Genomic DNA, 13,085 nt, shown 5'->3' with positions numbered 1-13,085 from the left:
TAAAAGGCTTCAAATATAATATTTATTAACCACAACTAAAAATTCTGTAACATTTTTTTACAAGGATCAATTTTTTACCAAGTCATTCCAAATCATCTTAGGCCTTGGTTTAGAAACAAAAAGTGCAAAGGGTTAATTTCTCCATGCAGCTAAACTCTCTCTCTTTCTCTCTCTCTCTCTCTCTCTCTCTCTCTATATATATATATATATATATATATATATATATATATATATATATATATATATATATATATATATATATATATATTCACACACACAATTCTAAGGCGTTGTTTAGTTCGCATAATGTTTCTGAATGAATTGCAATTGGAATTGGATAATGAATCTATTATGAATTTGAATCTATTTTCATATCTTGCTCGATTGGTAGGAAATGAAATTGGAATCAATTTCATATTCTGTTTGGTTCGCAGGAAATAGAAATATAATCCATGTAAAATGACATAATTACCTTTCTTGTTTGTTTTGCTTGATTTTACCTTATTTCTAACTTATATGTAAAGATACATTATGTAAATTAAAAAACACTAAAATTTCGACATTGGTGGCAATGATGGCGGTGGATGCACAGACTATGGTGGGTAGTGGTGATGGTGACATCGACGGTGGTGGTGATAGTAGCAGTGGTGGTGGTGGTAGTGGTGATTGGTAGCGATGACGATGGCGATGGCGGTGATCGCGACAACGGTGGCGGCGGTGGTGGATGATGGTAGTGGTGGTAATGGTGGTGGCGACAACGGTCGCGACGGTGGTGGTGGTGGTAGTGACGGCGACGGTGGCAGCGGTGGTGGCAATGACTGATGGTAGTGGTGGTGGTGGTGACAACGGTGGCAACGGTGGTGGTGGTGGTGGCAGTTGTCACACCCCAAAACCATGAACGGCGGAAACGTTCTGGGGCGGAGGACGTCATGTTCAGTATCACAACAATTGTAAAGTAGTAAACAAGCAACAACATCATCCATTGCATTAATAATATAATTGCATACAAGTGTGTTCTGTCAAGTTATATAGACACCAAAAATACATATCAAAATAAAAGATGAGTCTTGAACGAACTCCATTTTCTCAAAACCTGGCACCGGTACCTGTCTTCTGGTAACCTGAGAATACAAGTTATTTTGAAAGAGAGGATCAACTTTAAAGCTGGTGAGATCATAAGTATATTAGTGTCTGTATTTGTATGAAAGTATGTGTAAGATGTTTTGTAACATGTTTTGTAAGATGTTTTGAACTCTCCTAGAAAACCATAAGTTTCCTACTAATGTAGTCTTCTACCAAGACATCTAGTGTCTTTGTGTGTGTCTCTTGTAAGAGTGTGTATTTTCCAAATCTGACTATCATTTATCAAAAATATAGTTTTTACATTACCGTGCATCGTGTGAATGTTCACGAAGTGAATGCAACGAGGAAAATAATATAGTACTGTAGTATTGCAATAAGTAACTACCACTGTACTAACTACCTTAAACTAATCATAATTTAAAGTACCATGTGATCGGCCTGTATCCTGCTACCGACTATAGAACGCGGCAATGTCCATTGTCGGAGAAAAATGACATTTGGTACCCATAGACAATTAAGTCTCACTGTAGCTAGCAGCAATATGTAGGATAGTCAATCTAGTATATATATATACACAAACTCATACACTCCCCAATTAAGGAGATTCTGGATACATGAACGGCCATGGCAGGTAGTGCCATGCCCTGGAACGTGGCTCGCATAACTGCAAAATTACATATGTAATGAATGTACTAGCTGTAATGTATGTTCTCCTTCTGTCTAGCCTATATTGTAATGTACTGTGCGTGCTAGCTGTATTGTATGTTCTCTCTGTATCTAGCAAGTATTGAAATGTACTGTGTGTACTAGTTGTATTGTGTGTTCTCTCTATCTAGCAGGTATTGACTCCTGAATGAACTGACTCATTGTATAATTCTTTGTTCTAGTAATAGTATTAGTAACTTCCTAAACTACGCCTATCGTAGTTTACTAGTAATATGACTTGTACATATGAACATGAATGTATATCCTTTCTACCCAAGGATATTGAATTGACTGATAATACTTTTATGTCTATATATATATATATATATATATATATATATATATATATATATATATACATAATATTTAACTAATATTTAGACGACCTTCGGACGATTAACAGATGCCCTAAAGCCACATCCCAACGATGAAAAGGAGCTAAAGCGAGCTAGTCTTCCTAAGTCCTTTAAGCATTACTTATATAACTATACATACATACACATGCATTTGACAATATAAAAGTATAAAAAGAGTTTAAGTAAAAGTATTTGACAAGCAGAAGAGTTTGTAAAATAGTTTGAAGCAAAACAATTTGATAACACAGTTTGAAAAGTAAGAAAACCACTTGTTTGGTAGTTATTAATCACATGTGATTGATATAATAACTATAATTGTTCAATTTGTATCCCCCCCCCATAAAAGCATTTAAAAACATTTAAAAGGTCAATTTAAGGGGTATGAACTCACCTGCAGCGGATCGGATGGAAGTGTCGGACAAGTGCTTGGTGTCAAGTGAAGACTTAGACTCACACAATGATCCTAATAACATATGAAGAGATATGTATATATATAATTAGTGATTATAACACTAATTAAACATGTATAAACATCTTAATGTGAGGAAAACACTTTGGTAAAAGTGTTAGGAGGCTATCGGGTTGCAACAAAGGTGTGCAAGGCCTTATACGGGAGTTTATGGTCAATGGACCATGTTTGTTGGAGTTTACGGCCCAGGGGAGTTTACTCCTGGCCGTAAACTCTCAATTGGGTCACCAAATGAGGCTTAAAACTATTATAACTTAAGTGGTTAAGTGTTCCAAGGATTTAAACAAGAGGTTGGGTGAGTTTAAGGTCCAAGAATGGCTTTGTATGGTGTTTACAGTCTGGGGACGACTTCCCCATGAGTTTATGGCCGTAAACTCATGGCAATAAGTACCATTTCGTGTATTGAAGTCCTTAGTTCAATGGTGTAAGGTTCTATGCTAATATCGAAGGCTTATTAAGGTGTTAGGGACATCAAAACACCCTTTGGGAGTGTTTACGGTTTTGGGAGAATCCCAAACCGTAAACTCATGTTCATGGAGGGTTTTGGTGTTTTTCAAGTGCTAAACTCATCAAGGAAAGGATCTATGCTATGTTCTAAGCATAAGGAAGGATCTAGGGCACACTTTGGCACCCATTTTAGGGTTTACGACCTAAGAAGTTCTTGGGTCGTAAACACCTTGTTCTTGTGTTTCTTCGGTGATTTCCTTGATATATGGACTTGTAAAAAGCTTTAATATACTCTAGGATAGAAGTACTTACAATTGGGATGAAAGCTTGAAGATCCTTGGGAGAGAAATCGGTTTTTCTCTAGTTGAAATGGGAGAAATGAAGGAAAAATGGCTAAGTGCCATATATATAGTCCATGGAGTTTACGGTCCCAATGCCATTTGGGCCGTAAACTCCAAACTCTTGGAGTTTTTGGAACTTTATTGATGCACAATAAACTCTAGGGCATCCTCTCTCCTGATATCTCCTAAGGTGCTAATCCAAAAAGCTTGAAAATTCGCAGAAACTGTTCTGACTTCTGTTTAAGTGAAGGGTTGAACAGAATAGAAAATTTTGGGTTGTCACATCATCCCCCTGTTAGAGGGAATTTCATCCCGAAATTAGAATTTAAGCAAATAAGTAGTTACAAATAACTAAGTAAAAAGAAGAGGATATTTCAGTTTCATCTGATCCTCTCGCTCCCAAGTGAATTCAGGTCCTCGCTTGGCATTCCAACAAACCTTCACTATCGGGATACGACTTTGCTTCGTTTGCTTGACCTCCCGGTCCATGATCTCTACTGGTTTTTCCACGAAGTTGAGGCTCTCGTTGATCTCGATCTCGTCGAGTGGGATAACAAGAGTCTCCTCGGACAGAATATACGTTACTGAGTTCGCGTGGTAGGTTAAGTTTGTAAGCTACTGGGCCGATTCTTGCGAGAATATCGAAAGGCCCTATGTACCTTGGATTTAGCTTTCCACGCTTTCCGAAGTGTATCAAGCCCTACCAAGGTGAGACCTTCAATAGAACGCGGTCGCCCACCTGGAATTCCAACGGTTTCCTTCACTTATCAGCGTAGTTTTTCTGTCGGTCTCTAGAGACTTTCAATCGTTCACGAATCTGAACGATCTTCTCTGTCGTTTCCCGTATGATCTTCGGACCTATGAGAGTGCTTTCAGGAACTCGTCCTTTAGCTAACTGGGTATCACCCACCTCAGCCCAACACAGATGGGATCTGCACTTTCGGCCATATAGGGCCTAGAATGGAGCAACCTTTATGCTCGTGTGATAACTGTTGTTGTAGGAAAATTCGACAAGGGATAAATGAGTATCCCATGCTTTCCCAAAGTCAATCACACAGGCTCGCAACATATCTTCCATGGTTTGGATAGTTCTCTCACTTTTCCCTCGGTCTGTGGATGGTAGGTTGTACTCATATCCAGCCTCGTTCCTAAGGAACTTTGTAACGACTGCCAGAACCTGAAAGTGAATCTACTATCTTTGTCCGAAATAATGGATATGGGAACACCGTGCAGTCGTACAATCTCCCGTATGTAAGTTCTTGTAATTTTCTCCATCTTGTCTGTTTCCTAGATAGGCAGGAAGTGTGCAGACTTGATCAATCTATTGACGATGACCCATATGGTATCAAGTCCACCCGTTGTCTTGGGCAACTTGGTATGAAATCCATAGTGATCCGCTCCCACTTTCATTCTGGTATTTCCGGTTGTTGTAGTAAACCGGAGGGTTTCTGGTATTCGACCTTGACCTTTGCACAAGTAAGGCATTTACTCACGAAGGCAACAATCTCTGCTTTCATGTTAGGCCACCAGTATAACTTTTTAAGATCCAGATACATCTTATCCGAACCCGGGTGCACGGAATAACGAGTGTTGTGCGCCTCGTTCATGACCAAGTCTCTGAAACCATCGAGTTTTGGGGCCCAGATCCGATCCATGAAATAATAAGCTCCGCCACCCTTAACCTCCAAGTTCTTATCCATCCCTCTCAAGGATTCACCCGCCACATTTTCAGGTTTCAAAGCGTCGAGCTGAGCCACCTTAATTTGTGTGGACAAGGGTGAATGGATAGTCATAGTCAATGATTTGACTCTATGACCAGAATATTCTTTCCAACTGAGGGCGTCAGCTACTACATTGGCTTTACCTAGATGATAACGAATTTCACATTCGTAATCATTGAGTAGCTCGACCCACCGTCGTTGTCTCATGTTGAGCTCCTTCTGGTCGAATATGTGTTGTAAGCTTTTGTGGTCTGTAAAGATAGTGCTTTTCGTATCGTACTGGTAGTGTATCCAGATCTTCAAAGCAAACACAACTGCTCCCAGTTCAAGATCGTGGGTCGTGTAGTTGACCTCATGTGTCTTTAGCTGTCTCGAGGCATAGGCGATGATCTTACCTCACTGCATCAGAACAAATCCGAGCCCTTGATTTGAAGCATCGCAATAGACAACGAAGTCTTCTATCCCTTCGCGGAGGGATAGTATTGGTGCGGTACACAAGGCTCGTTTGAGCGTTTGGAACGCTCTTTCCTGCTTCTCTTGCCAGTCAAAGGCCATGCCCTTCTGGGTCAGTGTTGTAAGAGGTTTCGCAATGCGGGAGAAGTTTTGAATAAACCTGCGATAGTAGCCATCGAGGCCTAGAAATTGATGAATTTCCATAGGCGTCTTCGATGCTGACCAGTTCTCAATGGCTTTGATTTTGGAAGGGTCCACGTGTATTCCCTCTTCGCTAACCACGTGCCCTAAGAATTCGACTCTTCGGATCTAAAATTCGCATTTCTAGAACTTCGCGTAGAGCTTCTCCGAACGTAATGTTTCTAAGACCCGTCGCAGATGTTGACTATGCTCTTCCTTACTACGAGAGTAGATAAGTATGTCATCGATGAAGACGATGACAAACTGATCCAAGTAAGGACGACACACCCTATTCATTAAGTCCATGAATACTGCGGGCGCGTTTGATAATCCGAACGGCATCACTACCAATTCGTAGTGCCCATAACGAGTTCGGAAGGCTGTCTTCGGAACCTCCTCCCCTAGCACTCGTAGTTGATGATATCCGGATCTCAAGTCGATTTTTGAAAAGAAGTCCGTCCCTTGAAGTTGGTCAAATAAATCGTCGATACGAGGCAACGGATAACAATTTTTGACGGTCAGTTTGTTGAGCTCCCTGTAGTCGATGCACATACGAAACGATCCGTCTTTCTTCTTGATGAACAAGACTAGAGCTCCCCAGGGTGAGAAACTTGGTCTTATAAAGTCCTTGCCGAGCAGTTCTTAAGTTGACAGGACAGTTCTTGCATCTCTGCAGGTGCTAGACGATAGGGCGATTTGGCTACGGGGGTAGCCCCTGGAACTAAGTCGATTCGGAACTCGACTTGACGTTGCGGAGGTAATCCTGGTAGTTCTTCTAGAAAGACGTTGAGAAAGTCGCTTACTACTGGAATGTTCTGAATGTCCTTCGTTTCTTGGCTTACATCAACCACATGAGCAAGGAATGCACGACATTCCTTTCGCAAGAATTTCTGAGCTTGAATGCTCGAGAAGATACGAAGGTTCGTGCCGGGCTTGTCGCCATAAACTACTAAGGTTTCGCAAGACAGGAGATTAAGGCGAACAACCTTTTCGTAACACATGATATCGGCACGATGTAAACTCAACCAATCCATGCCGATAATGACGTCGAAACTTTTAATTAAGACCAGCATGAGATCGAATGAAAATGAATGGCTATCTAAAGTTAGGGTACACCCTATGTATATATTGCTAGTGCTCTCTGTCTTTCCATTAGCCATTTCTACAGTGAACGGTTCTTTAAGTGCTCGCGATTTTTGCTTAAGTAAATGAGCAAATTTTTGGTTCACGAAACTCCTCTCCACTCCACTATCAAAGAGAATGCATGCATAAGAGTTATCAAGGAGAAACGTAACCGTGACCATAGTGGGGTCGGCAACTGCTTCCTCATGACCTATGGCCAGAGCTCTTGCCACTCCACCGGTAGACCCTGCCTTCAGGCAGTTCCTTTTGAAGTGGCTTACCTCGTCACACCCGTAGCAAGTTTGGCCCACTCCAAGACCGCGGATTTGGGTGATTAGTTTTGCTGGAGCGTTGCAGAAATGGGCAGTGTGCCCCTTCCCGCAGTTAGAGCACTGTATTTCACGATAGGCTCCTACGTGGTGGAAGTTGCATTGGTTTCACTTGGGCAAACTTCCGGAGTACTGCTTTATCGGAGCAGCAGCAGTAGCAGGTGCTATCGCAGCATGAACTGCCACGACCCGCTTCTTTTTGGCAGCCTTCTTCCTTTTCTTGTCGTCCCAGTCCTTCCGCTTGGAATCAGCAGTTTGGGCGGGTTCTGAGATGGCTAGGGTTGTTGTTACGGCCGGGGTACGAACCCCATGATCTATGAGCCGCTGTGCCAATCGCTTGGCACTATCAAATGTAGTGGGGTTTGAATCCAACACATTTCCATGGAATGGAGGCACCATCCCCCATATGTATCTTTCGATCTTCTTTCCCTCGGTATGAACCATGTTGGGACAGAGGGCCACCAGTTCACAGTATCTGGCGGTATAGGATACTATGTCGGAGCCCTTCATGGTTTGGCTCCATAATTCCTCCTCCATCTTTTGGATCTCGCCCCTCGGGCGGTACTCTTCAATCATTAAATCTCTCAGAGTCTCCCAGCCCATAGCATTAGCCACTACGAGAGATAGTGACTTGACATGGCTATTCCACCATGTCAGGGCTTTGCCTTCAAAGGTACAAGCGGCGAACTTGACCTTGCTCCCCTTTGGACAGGAGCAGATTTCGAAAACCGAATCGGTTTTCTCGAACCATTGCGAAAGGGCAATGACTCCGCCAATCCCTTTGAAGGATAGTGGCTTGCAGTTGGTGAAGTCCTTGTAGGAGCACTCTTTCAAGCGCACATGGATTTCACCATGAGTAGATAGGACAGGGGTTCCTCCTCCAATGGAACCTGATAAATGATATTGAGCCATGGATGTAGCCACAGCTGTAGCTACAGCAGCATTTAGGGCTATCGTGTCGAATTAAGGAGTGGGTGGTGTTGGTGCGGGAGGATTGCGTCTTGGTGATTTACGTGGAGGCATCTTTGAGCTACAAGTTTATGAAGATGAAGACATTGATAAGAATTTGATAGAAGAATTGATGAGAATGACTCATGGACTAACTCGCCATAGTCCAACTGTACGATTGGATGTGGATCTAGAACTAAATGAATGATAACATTTGGATAATAATTCCCATGAGATTAGGTACCTATCAATATTACTGGAATTACAAATGTAACAAGTTCGGGAAAAATGGCCAACAGAAGGAGGCCTTACATCAACCAAAATGGGAAAATTTTGATAGGACTACAACCTAACCAAGACCTAACAGGCCTAAGATTTACAAAGATAGGGAATTAGTCTAGAGTTTTCACACAAACTAAGTTATATCCAAAAGAGAAGTTGATGAGAATGTATCGGCTACGAGAACTACCAGAATGAGTTCTTGACCCCGACAGAAGACATTCTATGTCCCTCATGCGTCTATCTGATCTTGCTTGCTGATCTCGAAGTTCCCTAACTTCAGCTTGGGTTTCAGTGAGTTCCCTTTGAAGAGATGCATTGTGGACCAGAGTCCTTTCATGAGCAGACTCTAGCTGGAGAATGTGGACTGTGTTAACGCCAGAGTTGGCGTCAATCTCCACGACTCAGCCGATAGCTGCTCGACCCTGCTCTATGTTCCGAGCAATCCTACGAACTATGATGGGTAAGACTCTATCAGCGGAACCTCCCTCAGTAAGGTTGTAGAAGCTTCTGTCTCCGTTGTAAGGGATAGGTTGACCTTGTTCCTGACTCCATCTATTCAAGTTTGTGGCCCACAGGGGTGTGGGTCCTTGAAATGTTGGACGGGGGTTTGGGTTTTGACCAGCTGGGGGTAGGTTGTTGACTTCTGGCTCTGAGTCAGAACCATCAGAAAAGCCTTCAGCTTCATGATCATCCAAAGGAATTAGGTGATCATCTTCTGGTTCTTCTTCCAGCCATCCTGCATTGTCGTGGTTGGGGTAGTACGAGTCTCCGGGAAGATGGAATCCAGCCATTATATCTACGTGAGAAAAGAGGTATAAGAATCTAGCACATAAGTAGTTTATAGTAACACAAAATACTCCTATAGTGTTTTAGTTTTAGGTTCTATTGTTCTCATTGTGGTATTGTGGGTAGGTTTTTAGACTTGTTGCAACCTCACAACCACACTTAGGCACATGCTAGTCAACCCCCGGATAATATAGTTGATCAGGCTATATCTTCCCAGTTTTGACTATATGTCTCTAAGTCTACTTGTGCTGCCCAACAATCGTATTACTTTTGTATTGTCCTAGTGACACTGATTTTAGTATGAATGCAGGCACGTATACTTAATTAAATATTTTATTATTTAAAGTATAAACTCTTGGTCAGCGTATTTTAATCCCATTTTATTTATAGTCTGTATATCTTTTATGGGTTGATATACTCAATTCACTATAAACAATGCTTTGATACCAATCTGTCACACCCCAAAACTACGAACGGCAGAAACGTTCTGGGGTGGAGGACGTCATGTTCAGTATCACAGCAATTGCAAAGTAGTAAACAAGCAACAACATCATCCATTGCATTAATAATACAATTGCATACAAGTGTGTTCTGTCAAGTTATATAGACACCAAAAATACATATAAAAATAAAAGATAAGTCTTGAACGAACCCCATCTTCTCAAAACCTGGCACCGGTACCTGTCTTCTGGTAACCTGAGAATACAAGTTATTTTGAAAGAGAGGATCAACTTTAAATCTGGTGAGATCATAAGTATATTAGTGTCTGTATTTGTATGAAAGTATGTGTAAGATGTTTTGTAACATGTTTTGTAAGATGTTTTGAACTCTCCTAGAAAACCATAAGTTTCCTACTAATGTAGTCTTCTACCAAGACATCTAGTGTCTTTGTGTGTGTCTCTTTTAAGAGTGTGTATTTTCCAAATCTGACTATCTTTTATCAAAAATATAGTTTTTACATTACCTTCCATCGTGTGAAGGTTCACGAAGTGAATGTAACGGGGAAAATAATATAGTACTGTAGTATTGCAATAAATAACTACCACTGTACTAACTACCTTAAATTTATCATAATTTAAAGTACTATGTGATCGGCCTGTATCATGCTACCGACTATAGAACGCGACAATGTCCAATATCGGAGAAAAATGACATTTGGCACCTATAGACAATTAAATCTCATTGTAGCTAGCAACAATATGTAGGATAGTCAATCCAGTATATATATACGCAAACTCATACGCTCCCCAATTAAGGAGATTCTGGATACATGAACGACCATGGCAGGTAGTGCCATGCCCCAGAATGTGGCTCACATAACTGCAAAACTACATATGTAATGAATGTGCTAGCTGTAATGTATGTTCTCCCTCTGTCTAGCCTGTATTGTAATGTACTGTGAGTGCTAGCTGTATTGTATGTTCTCTCTCTATCTAGCAAGTATTGAAATTTACTGTGTATACTAGTTGTATTGCGTGTTCTCTCTATCTAGCAGGTATTGACTCATAAATGAACTGACTCATTGTATGATTCTTTGTTCTAGTAATAGTATTAGTAACTTCCTAAACTACGCCTATCATAGTTTACTATTAATATGAGTTGTACGTATGAACATGAATGTATACCCTTACTACCTAAGGGTATTGAATTGACTGATAAAACTTTTATGTCTATATATGTATACATAATATTTAACTAATATTTAGACGACCTTCGGACGATTAACCGATGCCCTAAAGCCACATCCCAACGAGGAAAAGGAGATAAAGCGAGCTAGTTTTCCTAAGTCCTTTAAGCATTACTTATATAACTATACATACATAGGCATGCATTTGACAATATAAAAGTATAAAAAGAGTTTAAGTAAAAGTATTTGACAAGTACAAGAGTCTGTAAAATAGTTTGTAGAAAAAAAGTTTGATAACACAGTTTGAAAAGTAAGAAAACCACTTGTTTGGTAGTTATTAATCACATGTGATTGATATAATAACTATAATTGTTCAACTTGTATTCCCCCCATAAAACATTTAAAAACATTAAAAAGGTCAATTTAAGGGGTATGAACTCACCTGCCTTGGGCAGATCGGATGGAAGTGTCAGACAAGTGCTTGGTGTCAAGTGAAGACTTAGACACACACAATGATCCTAATAACATATGAAGACATACGTATATATATATATATATATATATATATATATATATATATATAATTAGTGATTATAACACTAATTAAACATGTATAAACATCCTAATGTGAGGAAAAAACTTTGGTCAAAGTGTTAGGAGTCTATCGGGTTGCAACAAAGGTGTGCAACACCTTATACGGGAGTTTATGGTCAATGGACCATGCTTGTTGGAGTTTACGGCCTAGGGGAGTTTACTCCTGGCCGTAAGCTCTCAATTGGGTCACCAAATGAGGCTTAAAACTATTATAACTTAAGTGGTTAAGTGTTCCATTGCTTTAAACAAGAGGTTGGGTGAGTTTAAGGTCCAAGAATGGCCTTGTATGGTGTTTACGGTCTGGGGACCACTTCCCCATGAGTTTACGGCCGTAAACTCATGGTAAGAAGTACCATTTCGTGTATTGAAGTCCTTAGTTCAATGGTGTAAGGTTCTATGCTAATATCCAAGGCTTACTAAGGTGTTAGGGGCATCAAAACACCCTTTGGGGGTGTTTACGGTTTTAGGAGATTCCCAAACTGTAAACTCATGTTCATAGGGGGTTTTTGGTGTTTTTAAAGTGCTAAAATCATCAAGGAAAGGATCTATGCTAGGTTCTAAGCATAAGGAAGGAGCTAGGGCACACTTTGGCACCCATTTTAGGGTTTACGGCCTAAGAAGATCTTGGGCCGTAAACACCTTGTTCTTGTGTTTAGTGGGTGATTTCCTTAATATATGGACAAGTAACAAGCTTTAATATACTCTAGGATAGAAGTACTTACAATTGGGACGAAAGCTTGAAGATCCTTGGGAGAGAAATCTGGTTTTCTCTAGTTGAAATGGGAGAAATGAAGGAAAAGTGGTTAAGTGCCATATATATAGTCCATGCAGTTTATGGTCCCAATGCCATTTGGGCCGTAAACTCCAAACTCTTGGAGTTTTTGGAACTTTATTGATGCACAATAAACTCTAGGGCATCCTCTCTCCTGATATCTCCTAAGGTGCTAATCCAAAAAGCTTGAAAATTCGTTGAAACTGTTCTGACTTCTATTTAAGTGAAGGGTTGAACATAATAGAAAATTTTGGGTTGTCACAGTAGTGGTGGTGGTGGTAGCGACAATGGTGGTGGTGGCAATGGAGGGATTGGTGGTGGTGGTGGTTGTAGTAGTGACGGTGGTGGTGCCGAGTGGTGTCAGCGATGGTGGGTGGTAGTGGCGGCAGCGGTGGTATTGGTGGAGATGGAGATGGTGGCTACAGTAATAACGGTGGTGGCAGTGGCGGTGGTCATGGCAGGTAATGGTGGTGCTGGTGATGGTAGTATTGGCAATGACAGTGGCGGCGGAAGTGGTGGTAGTGGTGGTGGCGTTGATGACGATTGTGATGGTTCTGTATGCAAGTGATGGTGGTCATGACGGTGAAAGTGGTTGTATTGCCAGCGACGACGGTTGTGGTGATGGCGAAGATGGTAGCAATGATGGTGGTGGTGAATTGTGGTAGTGAATGAGTGTATGTGGAAGTTTTAAACTAATGAAGTGTTTGGGACTTTCCATCCTACCAAGGAATTAATTCCTTCAACATCTTGATGGAAACAACTTTCCTTCATTTGAATGATTTTTTTTTTAATTTAGGAATCATTTTCCACCTTTATTGTTGAACCAAACACATGAATTCGAGGTAATTGGAATCCTTTTCCCACGAATTT

This window comes from Lactuca serriola, chromosome 5 (genome assembly GCF_051521515.1).
Source record: "Lactuca serriola cultivar US96UC23 chromosome 5, Lser_US96UC23_V15, whole genome shotgun sequence".
NCBI lineage: Eukaryota > Viridiplantae > Streptophyta > Magnoliopsida > Asterales > Asteraceae > Lactuca > Lactuca serriola.
Note: the sequence above shows the minus strand (reverse complement) of the source record.